The sequence below is a fragment of the Balaenoptera physalus genome (assembly GCF_965194825.1).
Source record: "Balaenoptera physalus genome assembly, chromosome: 6".
NCBI lineage: Eukaryota > Metazoa > Chordata > Mammalia > Artiodactyla > Balaenopteridae > Balaenoptera > Balaenoptera physalus.
Genome location: NC_138885.1, coordinates 43,956,556 through 43,972,882, shown reverse-complemented (window position 1 = coordinate 43,972,882; position 16,327 = coordinate 43,956,556). Strand labels below are relative to the sequence as shown.

The 16,327-nt window shown below is 35.1% G+C and overlaps 1 protein-coding gene across 23 annotated transcripts in view; it reads right to left on the bottom strand.

Annotated features, from left to right (window-relative positions):
• The window catches only part of MBD5 (methyl-CpG binding domain protein 5), a 421,403-nt gene that overhangs the window by 351,225 nt on the left and 53,851 nt on the right, over positions 1–16,327 (bottom strand). For 16 of the 23 annotated variants that reach the window (XM_082464872.1, XM_082464890.1, XM_082464891.1 and 13 more), the window contains one exon: positions 437–562. The exons of 6 other annotated variants lie outside the window; for them this stretch is intronic. The gene's annotated coding sequence lies outside the window, so the exon portion shown is untranslated. Of the gene's footprint in view, positions 1–436; positions 563–10,578; positions 10,642–16,327 lie in introns of all 23 variants that reach the window. One more of the 23 variants, XM_082464889.1, reaches the window with a different exon arrangement.

Genomic DNA, 16,327 nt, shown 5'->3' with positions numbered 1-16,327 from the left:
TTTAAAATTTCTTTGATTTGCCAATGAACAGACTGTGAGCTCCTAGTAGGGCCAATGTTCTGTTCTCATAAGTCTTCTGCTTTGTAAATGCCTTATACAAACAATCCAGGTTTATATATTCAGCTAGCTGAATAAAACAAGCGATTCTGATCACTCACATAAATGTTACATCAAAATCAAAATATTCAGCTGAGAAATATTACCGAAAAACTATAGGTACTGATACTAAACTGAAAGAACTCAGCATTTGGAGTTAGACGGATCTGGCTAGAATCTTACTGTCACTACTATGTCACAGCTGTGTAACAGACAAGCTACTTCACTTTTTCTAGCCTTTTGCTTTCTTCTCTTGAAATAAAGAGAATAACATATACTCTTCAGAGGATTAAATGAGGTAACAAATGTACAGCAACTAGCAAAAAATAGTGGACATTACCATTTTCAACTCTGCTTTTTATCAAAGTAGATGGGGAGGTCTTTCTTAGGTCAGTGACTTTGAGATTTGGCTGAAGTAGATGAAAGCAATATCCTGTTTAACTTCATGCCCAGATCAACCTTGTTCCTACAATATTTTTGAGGCAGAAGAAAGGAGGATGGGATGGATTAGAACAGCAAACTTGAAAACAAGACTAGATACATGACTTTTAAACATTTTCCTTCTAATTTAATTCAGGCCCACCTGGATCACTTTAAATTGGAGGATTCTGTGAATGGATAAGATAGGCTAAGTGAAACAACAAAGAGCTTGATTTGCATTTATGGGTATGTATTATGTATGTATATAGAGATTGTTCAACATATTTGTGTATGTATATACACGCATGTGTGAGTACACACACATACCTTACAAAAACACACATAACACAAATCTACGCATGGGAAAATCAGGACCAAACAAAGAAAAACAAAGAGAAATGTAATGAGTTGTAGTTTAAAATTTAACATCTATTTTTACTGAAAGAACACAATTTTTTAAAAGTTTAGTATTCAGTTTATATTATAGCTGAGGCTAGTAGTCAGTATAGTGAAATAAAATGAGGTTAAAAAAACAAACCCAACATTCTCCTAACCTAGCTAGCAAGCATAAAGATGGTAAAGTAGTACTGAAGTTCCTTTACTTAAATTTATTCTAGGTTCTGAAAGGATGCGCATTTAATTTCATTTATTTATGTTTAAGGTGACAGCATACAAGCATTAGTTATATTGTAGTTTTATCTCTGTTTTAATTTTAAAACTTTGTTGATTTTTCTTCGAACCATGTCTAGCCTTTTCTGCTTTTGCACTTATCGGACATGATGGAACTACTAACATTTATAAAATACCTCAAAAGTAATGTCAAAGACATCGTGGATGAATAACCGACAGGTGAACTATAAAGGGAAATTAATGACTGTTACTGGTGCAGTGGAACATAGATTTGATCTTATTTGTGAACATTCTTAAGTGAGGAATATGCAAGATTGTACCTTCCAAAGATGCTAATCAATAAATCAATCCTTTCCCACATTCTCTTCTTACAATGTGACTGACACTCCTCCCACTGAGAGGTAGGTGGTATTTTCCCTTCCCTTCAACATGAGCCCATGACTGTTCTAACAAGTAGAATATGGTAAAGATGATTAGGTCACCTGAGGTTAGATCATAAAAAGTATATAAAACTTCCACCTAATTTTCTTCTTCTTGAGACACTTGCTTTTGGGTCCTGGTCCCCATGCTATGAGGAAACTCAAACTAGCCCATGAGGAGACCATACAAAGTAGTCCTTTTAGAGAAGAATTAATTCCCCAAGCCAACATCTGAAATTAATTGCTAAAAAGTTGAGTGAACAATGACGCAGATGACTTTAGCTCTCACAGACTTCCAATCCTCAAGCTGGCCCCCAAACATCATGGAACTGAGACAAGCCATCCCCACTATGCCCTGTCTGAAATCCTGACCCAGAATCTGTGAGTATAATAAATGTATGTTCTATCCCATTAATTTTGGGTAATTTGTTATGCACCATTAGATAACTGGAATAAGGTACTTCCATACATGCAAGGTTGAGACTCTGGCATTTGAGGCCTATGTGTAGAGGTTTGTACTTGTATGAAAATCTGAGTATATCTCTAATGATGGAGATGGGGAAGACAGGGGCGGTTAACATCTGATCCAATTTTCCTAGTCAATATATGGCTCTTGCTTTCTCTTGCCTTAGGGACATTCTATTCTATTCCCTCAGCCTGAACATTCATCCTCCCCTGTGACCCAACACTCACTCTGATCTTCACTTGGTAAATTCCTACTCTCCTCAAAGGTCTTAGGTCTTACATGAAATGTCACATTCTCCCAGAAGACTCATCTGACTGCTAAGGAATGGATTTAGGTGCCCCTTCTATTAGATTATAGTGAATTTATCACACTATATTCCAGTTATTTATCCCTCCATCCTACTAGCCTGTAAGCTCCTTGAGGGTAAGAACTTTCTTATTTACTACTGCATACCCAGCATCAAGTAGTGATGGATGATCAATTTTGATGATGATCAAAATCATTTTGATAAATGAGTATATGAATGAATGAATGCTTCTCTCTACCTCTACCCTGCTATAAAGGACTGAAAGGCAAGACCTTGGAAAGCTGGAGAAAGTAGATATTCCGAAATTGCAGTAGGTTAGACAGGAATGAACAAAGACACAATGAAGTTAGCAGCTAAAGTCATTGGGTCTGATGAATTTCAGAGACAAAACAGTCTCCATTCTGGTTTCAGAAAATTCTGCAAATCAGACTCAGTTCTCCCTCAGTTTGTCTTACCTTTCTCTCCTGGCATACGCTTTCATTTCCTCATGTTACCTTGGTTTGTAGACCCTCATGATAACCTCCAGAAATTCAAAATGTCCTAATTTATCCAGGTCTGCCATTAAAAATGCCCCATACTTAGGATCATACACCTGGCAGTTTTCAAGACAGTACTGATTTCATACATTTTTTTCTTTTCATTAATCTAAACATCAATCTACATGAAATAATATTATTATAAAAACTACCATATAAACGCATTCATGAATTGATAAAAGTGTAAGATGGATCCCGATTTTCTGGAGAGAAAAAAAGGACATCTGCCTAAATTATGCTCCAATTCTTGGAAGTTTTTGCTTCCATTCCTTAGTACTGATTTAAACTAAGTATTGATTTAATTGTAACAATTAACTCTAGAGTACAAATCACTTTATCCCTCCCCAGGGATTATCAACAGGAGATGAGGGACTTGTTTCCTTAAACAAATTACCCAGTAAAGAATTACTTTTGAGTTAGGAATATCTTTCAGCATTCATTGTCTACTGTATACTGTAGTGTATACAAAAAGTCTCTCACGGAGTACAAGTCTATGCTTTTTGCAGGCTTGTATATTTATCCCTCTTCCTCGTTGTCACCTACTAGGTAACTTCCTCTTCAAAAACTTCTTTCATTTTTTAATCCCCTTGCACCTGGCTCATAGGCTTTTATTTTTACCCCAAAGTTGCAATCAACCAGAGTAACCACAATATGCTACATTAATAACCCCATACTTATCTTCCATTTCTTGATTTTTCTTAGTGATTCAATCAACCATTTTTTTCCATGGACATGCCCCAGATGTCATTACTGCTCTACCCTCAAAATAATAAATTTAGACATTCTACTCTCTGACCATGACCTCCCAACATCCCAGCATTCTCTTCTAATTACAACCCAATATATATACATTCTCAAGGCAAGTCATCTCCAACGTAGGAACTGTAAAACAATTGTAAGACAAGTATCTTACAATACACTTGTAAGACAAGTGTAAGACAAGTGTAAGACAATCCTGTAGAGTACAGGAAGACAGTCTTAGAACTTTTTAATCTTTCATTATTTATATTTTATATTTTTATAGTTTATATTTTTGCAGAACATATAAAGTAGGTTGCAGGTTATACAAAGTAGATTTTATTATACTTATGTAATTTAATATATTTTTAATAAGCTTTATATAAAGTATATGAGCATACAGGTAAATACATATATTTTATAAATACATATATACATCAGTGGTATGTGTTAAAAAATTGAAGACCATTTCATTGGCTACTTTCTACCTTTTGTTCTTTCTCTTTACTGCTTTCCCTACTCTGTTTTTATTGCATTGTACATCACTTAAGCCACTCCCCTGTCAATATATTCAATTCCCCTGCCCCACTGTCCTTCCATTGTATCTGGGTTCCTGAGTGCTTCAACAGAAAAATTAGAAAATATAAAACTCTACAGCTAGTGGCCACCATAAATCCTTGGCAAGCACCCTCAATTTGGGCCTCAATGATGCCTGGTAATCCTATTAGCTTTTCCTCTTTAGCTCTCTCAACCTCCCTAGTGATTGTTGCAAACATTCATCACTTCTCTAAAAACTCTGTCCTTACCAGCTCTTCCCTCACTCCCAGCAGAGCATATAAAGTGCTGGTTAATAGGAAAAAAAAAAAAAAAAATCACTGCCCTTAGATGAGATGAGAACTCAGCTCCCTCAATTTTCTACCACCAATGCTATTGCTACCACTATTCATAGATTTCCAACATTTCTTCTTCCCTCCTCTTAGTATGGAAAGGTATTTCTTTCCGTGCTCTGGTTTTTTAGTCTCACTCCTCTTACCTGTTTATCATTTCTGTTGCTAATTTGTTCAGTCTCTCTATTACCCTTAGCAGTTAAACATGCTTAAGTCTCTCCCATTATTAAAAGAGCTCTCCTCCAGTCTCAGGTTCTCTCCAGCTAGTACCCTTTTTTTCTCCTCCTTTTTTACAATCAAACTCCATACAAGAGTGGAGACATCAACTGTCTCCTTTTCTCCACCTCTCACTTACTACTCAATTACAGCAACTAGGCTTCCAGTACCATTAATTTAGGTCATTAATTAATATTTATATTGGCAAATTCAATGACACTTTCTGAACGTTATTTTTCATTGCTTCTCAGGAGCTTTTGACTCAGCTCTTTCTTTGTCTTGGAGACACCAAATAGTTTTCCACCTATCTCACTGACTATTTGTTCTCTTCACCATCAGTGGTTCTCAACTTTGGCTGAATCACTGGGGAAGCTTTTGAAACATAGGATATCTCAGGACACATCAAGACTAACTGAATCACAATCCCTGGAGTGTGGAGCCTAGGTACCACATTTTTAGAAACCTCATTAGGTGATTTAGACACAGTGTGAAAATTAAGAACCTCTGTCTTAAATGTTGTCCACAGGGCTCTAGCACAGGCCCGCTTTCCTTCTTACAGTATGCATGTACAAACTCACCTACTCTTGTGGCTTAAGTTATGATCTATATGCTGATAAATCCCAAATCTGTATCTTCAGCTCAGATCTCTCTTCTGATTTCTAGACCTATATATGTATTCAAATCTTTCATTCACACAGAAACACTCTGATGGTTTATATGTTTGTATGTCTCGAACTCAAAATATCTCATACTAAATTAATCACTCCCCATCCCCCAAATAACTCGCTTATTACTGTTCTTCCAATGAACTACTAAATTCCAACAACTATAACTCTTAAATATCTCTCCAATCTATTACTTTCTATCCCTAGTCTTCCTACAGGTCACCATCATTGCTTAACTGGACTGATACTAGAGATTCTTAACTGGCCTCGCACCTACAACCTTGCTCTCCTTCAATCCATACTCTTCACTGCAACCAGAATGATTTTTCTGAAATGCAAACTTTATTACATTACTCTACTCACATTGCTCAAACTTTATCATGCTTTAAACCTTCCAGTGGCTTCTCCTCGCCTTCAGAATAATTTTTAAATACCTTAACACATGAATGTGCCCCTGCCTGCCCTCCCCCTACATTCAAAGCTCAAATACTGAATTTCCAGTTCTTTGAAGGGTCATCCTTCTCTCTCCTCTAAGCATTGGTACAAGATTATTCCTACCTGAAATAATTTTTCCATGTCTTTACTGGTCTAGGTAACTACTTATTTTTCAGGTCTCAATTTAAATGCCACAGCTTCCAGAGACACCTTTCCTATGTCCAGTCTGTGGTATAGGCCAGTGGCAGAGCTAGTGCTCAACAAATAGTCAAATGTACCTCCTCTGCATTTTCTAGCATGCCTTCCAGTAAGGTTGGGGGAATGAGGTTGATTTCTGGCCAGTAAGATGAGAGGAAAAAGAAGTAAACAACTTATAGGACTGTCCTTAAAAATGTCCAATTCTCTACCTTCCTACTTCCTCTGTCATGACACCTGAAGAAGCCACCTGAAGAAGCCACCTGAAGAAGCAAGATGGAGGAGAAATGCCTGATATAAACTGGATATTACTTGTGTGAAAAGCAAATTCCTTGTGTAATAAATTACTGAGATATCTGGGTTAATTTGCTACCAAGATTAACCTAGCCTACACTTACTAATAACAATACAGGGCTTCTGTTATATACTCCCACAGGACTCCTTTACTACCTAGCATAGTTTGTTATTGCTTACCTGTCTGTCTGCCCAGATAAGACTCTTAGCATTTTAAGGAAAAGTTTTGTGCTTCTCCTGTTCCCAGCCTTATGTCTAGAATGTAGCATAGTGCTTGAAACTTACAAGGCATTAAGAAAATATTTTGGTACATGAATGAACGGATCAATATAACCTACTTTGTTTAGTAGAATACTGTAGTACCACCAGTTTGAATTTGTAAGTAATACTATATACCAGATATTTTATCTGCCAGTATTTTTTCTGTATCTTTTACTTTTAGTTAAAAGCAGCTATATATATTTTGTATCCTGTTTTAATTTTTTTCACTAAACATGCGGATGTACCTTTGTTATTACAAATTCATCATAAACATCATTTATAATGAGTACATAATAATCCTTTATATTTAAATATTGTCATGTACCTAAACATTTCCTGTTCATGGACATTTAGGCAGTTTCCTGCAAACAATTTCAGATGCAAGATAGCTTCTATCCTTGTTCAACTCACCTTTTGAATAATTTCTCTCACATTTTAAAGGTTTCATTTTCTTTTATACTGTAGTTTCCCTCAAAGCTAGAATTTTGTCTTAAAATTCTTATACATTTATGATATGCCTTACTAGACGCCTTGAATTGAAAAAACATTGATAGTATGTATCGATTAAGTTTTTAATGGGGAAAAATTGAAGCTATCAATTCCAAAACAAAGGGTACTACCAGAGATTGCATAAATAAGACATCTAAAAAAACAAAATATAAACCCAATTATACTACAATTAAGAGGAACATAACAGAAATGGAGACATAGCACTGACTCTGATGATTCTCTTGTTCTTCCTCCACTCCACCGTAATTCTCCAAAGATAAATGAAATTTTGATTCTAAGGACAGTAAGAGCCAAGGAAAGCACAATGCCTGGCATCAGTAGATCCAAGTTCAAGTTCTGGCCACTTCATTTAGTAGTTGCATGGCCTTATGCATAATCTCTCTGTAATTATATTATTTTTGAGAGAGGTGTATCTCTTTCTACAGCAGAGTTTCTCAGCCTAACACTACTGATATTTTTGGACTGGATAACTCTTTGTTGTTGGAGGCTGTCTTGTGCACTGTAAGATGTTTAGCGCAGCATATCTGACCTCTACCCACTAGATGCCAGTAGTAATATCTTGCTACTCTCAGGTGAGGACAATCAAAAATATCTCCAAACATTGTGCAATGTGCCATGAGGAGCTGAGAACCACTGCTTTAAGATAAGGAAGAACAATACTTTATAGTTCTACAGCTTTTTCAGCAATTTATCCCCCATTTTTTCCAGAACATCTAACAAATTACCAGGTTAAATGTTTATAGTCTGTCTGCATCATTTTCCTTTTCCTTCTCTGTTCTCTTGTAATTAGCTTTTAAACAGTCAAAAGCATATCAAAGAAAGAAAGAAAAGGAAAAGAGTAAACGTTAAACTGATTATACAATTTGTCCTGGGGTAATTAAAATTTGATAATATTGCTCTTTTAACTCTTAACAATATTTCAATGACTTTTCTATATTCTCTTTTAAGAAGAAAAGGGTACTTCAATTTCCCTTCTCCCACACATGGTGGCTTTATAGCTCAGGGATCCCAATTAACATTTAACACTTGCAAACACTGAAAAACACCTGAAACTGCTTCTTCACTCTGAAATTTTTTTTTCCAACTCTGTTGAAGGTAGCAAGAATACTTCAAAAATAATCTAACTCAAATTAATGGTATTAATTTAAAAATGAGTATTATGCATGGAGACATATATTGCTCATAAGTAATTTGTATTTATACTATTCCACACACTCTCAAAACACTTTATAAATGTTAAATCTAATTATTAAATGCTCCCACCTTTCACAAGAAAGGAATAAATTTTAAGCACCTGAAAATAAAGTCTTCAAATAAAAGTATTTCTTTAAAATACACCCTATATTACTAAAGCACTTTAATACTAAATAAATCAAGTGTACTTTTCACTTAAATACAGATTGCATATGTATTAAAGGGATTAAATAATGCAACCAATAATATAAAATATGACAGGCGGTCAGCTATAAATCATTTCCCAGCAATTACATTTAATTTTGTATTCCCTTCAAGATCTAATGTAAAAATAACATAAGGAAGTAGTTTTAATTTCTAAAGCAATAGAATATGGGGAAATTTGTTCACTCTCAAATACTTCTTTAAATAATGTTATCTTAATATTCACTGTGTTCTTTCAAGAATTTGAAAATGAACATTTCTATGACAAACAACATTTTCCCACCTGTTAAAAAGAGTTGCTGAATCTGGATTTCTTAATTGTGATCCAACATTTTCAAGTGATTAGGCATATGCTGAGAGTAATGTTAACCTTTTAACTATATTTAGTGAAGAAAGAGTATAACTTGTGGTAATTTCATTTTTCATTTATTATTTATACCCTGCTAGCTTCCAGTAATGTTTTAAGATGATTCACCTGGTCTTTTACACTGGCATTACGAGGCATCATCCAATGGTAGAAAAAGCACTAGCTTTGGAAACAGACACACTTAGGTTTGAAGCCTGTCTCTGGCATAGTACCCATGGAATTTTGGTCAAGTCACTTATCTTACTCTCTGAATAGCAGATTCTATACCTATTAGCTCTGATACTTGTATGTACCTGGCTTGTGGCTGCCATTCCATAAGTTACATTTCTTCCTCTTCAAAAATGGTTAGACTTTTAGAAAATTAAGCATATTATTTTTTATAATATTCTCTTCTAGATCAAAAAAGATAAGGCTTTGGTACTGTGCCTGATAGAAAAAACATCAATATCTCAAAATATCAACGCAGATGCCATTCTGGATTCATTCTTTTTTTTGAACTACTTTATATGTACTCATACCACTAAACTTAGCTGAACACTACTTAATGGGTACATATGAAAATGACAGTAGAAATCAATATTTCAAGACAGATAAAATTTAAGTGGGATTGTGAAAATATTTTTATGTCCCTGAGTAAACCTTCAGTTTAGAGCAATGGGCTTCAAATACAGGGCTCTGTACTTAATTTTCCTTCTAAGATCTATAGGAGATACCAGATTATACTACTCCTTAGAATGCCAATGCACTTCTTTGATCAAGCTGTGTCTGCAACTTATTAAAAATTTAATTACTCTTTGGAGCAGCTGGTCTCTGTTTTAATAAAAAACAGACCGCGAGGTCCCACCTCCAGAGTTTCTGATTCAATAGGTCTTGGGTAGGTCCTTGGAATTTGCTTTTCTATCAAAGTCCCAGGTGATGCTGATGCTGCTAGCCAGGTTATTTTAGCAGGCTATGAGAACCACTGGTCCAAATATCTCTAAATCTATATTATTCCTAGTTTTCTGTAATCTGAATAATCTGTTATATTTTCTAGACACAATTCATTCATTTATTCCTACAGCTATTTCTTGGCTAGGCTGTTTAAGGTTCTGGTGATTAAGTGGTGAACAAGATAGACAAGGTTCCTGCTCTCATGGAGCTTACACTCTATTAGTTAGGGGGACAATAAATACATAAATAAACAGAAAAATACAGGACAGTAGTAAGTGCCATAAACAGAATTAAAACAAGGTAATGTGACTTGAGTGATTTCTTTAGATTTGGTGGTGGCTGGAGAAGACTTTTCTAAGGAGTTAACATTTAAGCTGAGATCTGACTAACAAGAGCCACCTATGGAAGACTGAGAGAACATTCTAGGTAGAGGGAACAACTTGTGTAAATGTCCTAAAGGAGAAACAAGTTTGGTGTGTCAAGAAATAGGTTAATTGGGATTGCAAATGAGGGTAGATAGATACTCAGGGGCCAAGTCAATCACATAGTATCATTTGGGATGGGGTAAATAGTTTGGAGAGTTTTCTGTAAGCGAAGACCTCCAATACACCATACTGAAAAATTCTGCCATTGGAGTACACATAATGAATACTGTAATTAATCTGATGGCATTGTATCTGTAAGAAAAGGTCTCACTGTCTCACTATATAATAATAGAATATACCACTAATTGGTCAAAGGATAGTAGGCATGGTCTAAAAAATTTAGGGCTAAAAACAAAAGTCAAAGGCTCAGAAGGCTCTGTTACCTATTAGCCACGTGATCAAGGACATGGTAAAATCTTCAGTTCCCTGGATCTCGATTTCCTCATCTATAAAAGGGAATAGAGTAAGTATCTCTAAAACTGTTATGAAGATTAAACAAGATAATGAATATATAATACCCAGTAATTACCCATTATTTTGTGGGTACTTAATAAAATGTTAATCCAGATCAGTCTCTTCTGCTCTTCCAGATAAATTCATCAGCTCAAAGCAATGAAAGAAGAATTGAAACATGCTAAGTTTTCAAGAAAACTCTTTCTTTTGTATCTGAATTTCCATAGCTTCAACTTCCTAATAATCCCATATCATTTAGTGTCTGTATCTGAATGTTTAAATGTTACAAAATAATAAACCTAAGAATAGCATGTATTTTAAATCAACGTACAAAAACCTATACACCAAATAAATGTTGCTCTATTCAAAGTACAGGATTACAGGGACTTCCCTCACGGTCCAATGGTTAAAACTCCATGCTCCCACTGCAGGGGGCATGGGTTTGATCCCTAGATCCCCAGTCGGGGAACTAAGATCCCACATGCCACAGGGTGCGGCCAAAAAACCCCAAAAGACAAAAAACAAAGTATAGGATTACAGGGCTACATTGTTCCGAATAGCTTTGAACCTTCTCTTCTAGAACTACTATACAAATCTATTTTAAAAGCCCAACAGAATTCTACTGATTTTAAACTTTCACTTGTTTTTGACCAAGAAACAAAGCATAAAAACAAAACTTTGCTTATTAGACATTACTCAGAAAGACAGTTGCTTGTTAATTCAAACTTAGCCCTCAAAAAATGACTGATAATACAGATAACATTCAAAATGATGTCACACTGTTTAGACAACCTAAGGAGTTCCAAAAGTATTTAAGCAAAGCAACAGCACTGAAAGAAGTACATAGCCTCTCATACGATTACTTTCTAAGAAAAGATACTTGTTTGCATGGAAAGTTTCTAGGAAATTCGTTTAAAAGCAGTGTACTAATATGTACATTATGTGTATACGTACAGGACAGAGTGAAACTGGGAAATCATTTACAGGAAAAGGTACTAATGGGTGTATTCCTTAGGAAACTGACTTGTCATATAAACTAATAATCTGCAAGAAAATAAAAGGTCATGATGGACAAGAAGCCATGCTTCTAGCTTTCCTAACTTCTTGGTAGTAGTGCTCTAATATTCTTTCTTCCTGGTGTCATTTACTTAATAGCTTACCTATCATGTAGTTTTGAATAAAAACTTTTTTATGAAAGGAAAATTGAAAGACAGAGAAGAGTTAAGTGGATAGTTCCAAATTAAAGACAAAGGTAAAGTGGTACATAAGAAAGAAGAGAAAATAGTCGCATTACTTCCAAATAAACATGAGAATTACAGATGGTATAAATGGAAAAGGATTAGGCAGGGCAGTTCCTAGAGTCTAAAGATGAAAAGAATGATAGGGAAGCCAGAAGAAGCAAAAAGAACTCCATTTCCACCCTGCATCCTGTTGGTTAAAGGAGCCTTTAGCAATGGTCTGGGCCTGTTGGAATTGCTACTCTCACTGCATGATGGGATAAGTGAGACTCAGAAGTCACATGAAGGCTGCAGTAGTAGGGGTGTGTTTATGTTTGAGGACTGGCCAAGATGGAGTAAAGGAGATAGGTTCAATCTAAAAATATTTTATATAGAAACACTGCTAATATTATGCCTTAAATACACTATGGATTGATTAAAGGGACATAATACCACCAAGCATAACCACCAGGTAAAACAGCATTTCTATGATAAACAGATTCTGAGTGACAAAACTGATATACAAATTACAGACTGCCTGTATTACTCTCTTCAGGATGATGAGACCTGTCATAGTTAACAGTTACTAAGTATGTGACCCCAGGGTCACATGACTAAAACTACTAACAGACACAATACCTCTCACTCAAAACCACTGGGGCTAGCAGAATTTCAGCACTGATATATATGTATTTTTTTCTTAAATTTTAGAATGGTAATATAGTGCATATAGTATATATGATGTGACATCCCCAGAGGTGACTGGGGCAGCACCTGAGAATCAAACACATAAATATTTCTGCAGTAAAATATAGCAGTATTCACATATGGGAAACATAAAGCCTACAAATAGCCTCACATAAACTCAGTTCTGGATTTGCCACCAACTGAGTTAAGTTCAAGTCAGATTTTGCTGCCTTAACTAAATACACTTTTACTTAATTTTTTATTTAAAAAGTGTGAGTTCCCTCCCTCCCCCCTCTGAACTTTTTAAAGTTCAGAATTATAGATAAGGGACTATGGACACCTATCAGTATCTGCAAATGTTACTCTCTCAACGTGATCCATGGTCACCTTTAAAAAAGAAAATTTGGGGGGCTTCCTAACTAGCTAAAGACTATGTGACAATAGCCAAAAAGCTTTTAAAAGCCCTGGATATCAGAAATTGTTCTAGTGCCCAAGGAATCTTGCAAAGGTTTCAAAAGGCTGAGGTAATAACAACAGTTTCTCTTGGACTGGATGTTAGAAAATGCCATTATTCAAAATATGAGATTTAGATTAGCTTCTCTGCCACAATCAACAATAATTACTATAATAATTATAACAGTGATGTGGGAAACCTTGCTTTACACTGGCTGCCAAGAAAACCAGCCATTCCTTGTTTCCTCACACTCAAGCAGAAATGCCCTGAACCTGGACAGTGTTTCTTAACCCTGCCCTTGTTTCAGTGGTCAGGACCTGCTGCTACTCAGACCAAATACATTTTTGTGACACAGAGGATCCATCCCTGCGTCAATCTGCCTAGTGTTTTCTTCTCCCTCCTTCCTACTGATCCCTTTTCTGCCAGCTTCTTAGTAGCTGGAACCTACTCACTTCTGCTTTCAGGGGCTTCTCTGACTTAAAATTAGACTCCACCTTCTATTATTTGAGAATTTATATTCTCTCCAGGGTAGCTAATTTTCTGCTTGAAGCTCTGTGTTTGCAGAGACCTTCATTATCTGTCACCTCTTATCAGCCTAAATCAGCTTTGGTCCCAGGCTTCTCTTGGCCTGCCACATCCTGTGCCATTGGTAGGAAAAGAAATGCTGTTACTCTTCTGAAAGTATTGGTTTACAGTTATAAAATATGTACTCCTTCTATGTTTTCTCTTCTTCACAGATCTCCCCATCAACTTCCATAATCAAATACAATGGAAGCCATTAGCCAAATATTTCGAAAAAAAACAAAAACGTTATATTAGAAAAAAAAGAACAAATTTAAAGACAATCAAAAATGTTTAATACAACTCTTTAAAAACCCACTGTCATTAACAGTGTCAATTCTCAACCAAATAAATAAGGAAAAATGATGGCAACAAGAAAATGCTATTAGTTGGAGATGGAGGACAGGGGAGTGGATTGTTTGAGAATGAGAGAAAAAGGCCTCAGGGGGGAAAAAAAAATCAGCCACCATTAAATGGCAAAAATATTCTATAAATAGTAACAAGATAACCTGTATTTACATAATGGCTTTCTTCCAAAGAATTCATGGTGATGTATTTTTTTAAAGTGAAGACAATTTTTTCTTAAAGAAGATGAGCCAATATAGGGTAAGCTTGAATCACTCTTAAAAGTATATATTTGCACAGTGAAGGTTAATCGCTTGGTTCTAAAAAACAAAACAAAAAACACAGACTATTAAAGACATTGTTTTTTAATCTGCGACAAAGACTTTAACAGGCCCAAGTTTCCACTGAAAGATCAATGTAACATGATGAAAAATTTATACATACTGAAATAATGACTTGGAAATCAACAAACATTATACTGAAATATTTAAATATTTTAAAAAGTTATATTTTAAGAGGTAGAAAATAAGGGAAAATATTAACTAAGATCTGTCAAAATTGTTTTATTTATTCAATGGCTATTGTAATATAGTATCTTTTGTTTTATATGTCCTTGTTTTGGGAATATTTTAAATTCTAGTTGGGTGAATTTTATAATCCCAAAATAAAGATGAAGCTTCAGTTAGGCATGTCACAGGGAGTTGGTGGCATCTTACATGAGAAGAGAAGCATGGAAAAGGTTAGTTAAAGTGATTTGCCCAATATTAATGGCAAAACGAGGCAGAGATCTTGTTATTTGACTTCAAGTCCAATGCTTTTAAGTACTACATAAATCTGTATTCTATAAAATGAAACTAAGTATTAAATTGCAAACAGGCAAAAAAAGACTTCATATAGTATTTCTAAGCCAGGTTTTCAATTTTTTTGTGCAATCTTTATCTAGCAGAAAAAAGTTTCCTGATAGCGAAAATGTGAAGGATTAAAAAATATTTTTATAAATGATATAAACAATGGATAAAAAGAGAAATATTTCAATAAGGGCATGGTAGAATACAGGGCCTTGATTGGGATGCTCTATATCTAATTTTTGGGTGAAATATGTTAAGTGAATATTATAAAGTGAAAAATATACAAAATATACTTGGGGGGAAGCATGTATGATATCTTTTCATCTTCTCATTTAAAACATTTTTAACAAAGTATGTTTAGTGACTCTCAATCAAGCAGAGGTTGATTTAAAATCATAAATAATATTAATATGCAATCAATCCTTTTACAAAAATATTTTCCACTTGAGAGTATTTCCCAATGTTTCAAAAGTCATATTCTCTTTCATAATCAAAATCAACCAACCAAAAAGTGGCTTTGTGAATATGGTTATATCTTGATTTTTGAAACAAAATTCCTTAACATATTACAGAGCAGGTATACTGGATGGTTAGTAAGAGCAAAGGGGCAACACAAATTTTATACATTTGACTTTTAATTTCACTTGTGGTGGAAATCAGCAAATATGAGCAATAACAGAGTTCAGATTCTGGGACTGAACAGACTTGGATTTGAACCTCCACTCTCTCACACAGTGCCTGAATAACTATGGCCATTGACTCCTTTGTGCCCATTTCTTCATAAATTTGTTGTGAGAATCATAGGAAATCATGCCTAAATGGCCAAGAAGAACATTGGTTACAATTATTAACAAGATTTTTATAGGGGATAACCTACTCATTTTGTTGGAAACATGCCAAATGGTCTTGAAATTATGCCGAGGCTACCAGCAAAAAGGTAAGATTATCTTATTCCTTTTTGGGTTGCAAATGCACAAGACAGTTATGTAATAAAAACCTACTTCTCCTGAAATCACATGCAGATTAAGGAATGCAAGTATAACAATTGTATAAGTATGAGGTTAATGTTTAATCCTTCAACTGGACAGAAAACTCCGTAAGGTTTCGGACCATGTTTGTTTCTTTTACCACTTACACTAATACCTAGCACAGCTCTGGTGCATGGTAGTGGACTCAGTAAATATCTGTTGAATGAATAAGTGAATGAATGAGCTAATGTCAATCAGAGAAGATACAGAAAGGCCAAAAAATGAATAATGGGAAATATGACCATCTGAGATGAAGAACAATCAACAATGAGATGCTGGTGGTCCTGGGAAAATGGCAAAGACCTGAGGAGTTTAGAGAACCTATGAGAGTCTAAAGGAATAAAGAGACTTGAAGGAAGCTTGACAGGGAGATGGATATGTGCTCTAGGAAAGGGAAGATACCACAGAAAACACTGAATGAGTGACAAGAATCAGAAAATTCAGGTTTCATAATGAGAGATCCTGTCATATAAACATTCCAGTGGTTCTGGAGAGAGCAGTTTCAGCCTAAAACTATAGAGGTGTAGGACTAGAGAAAG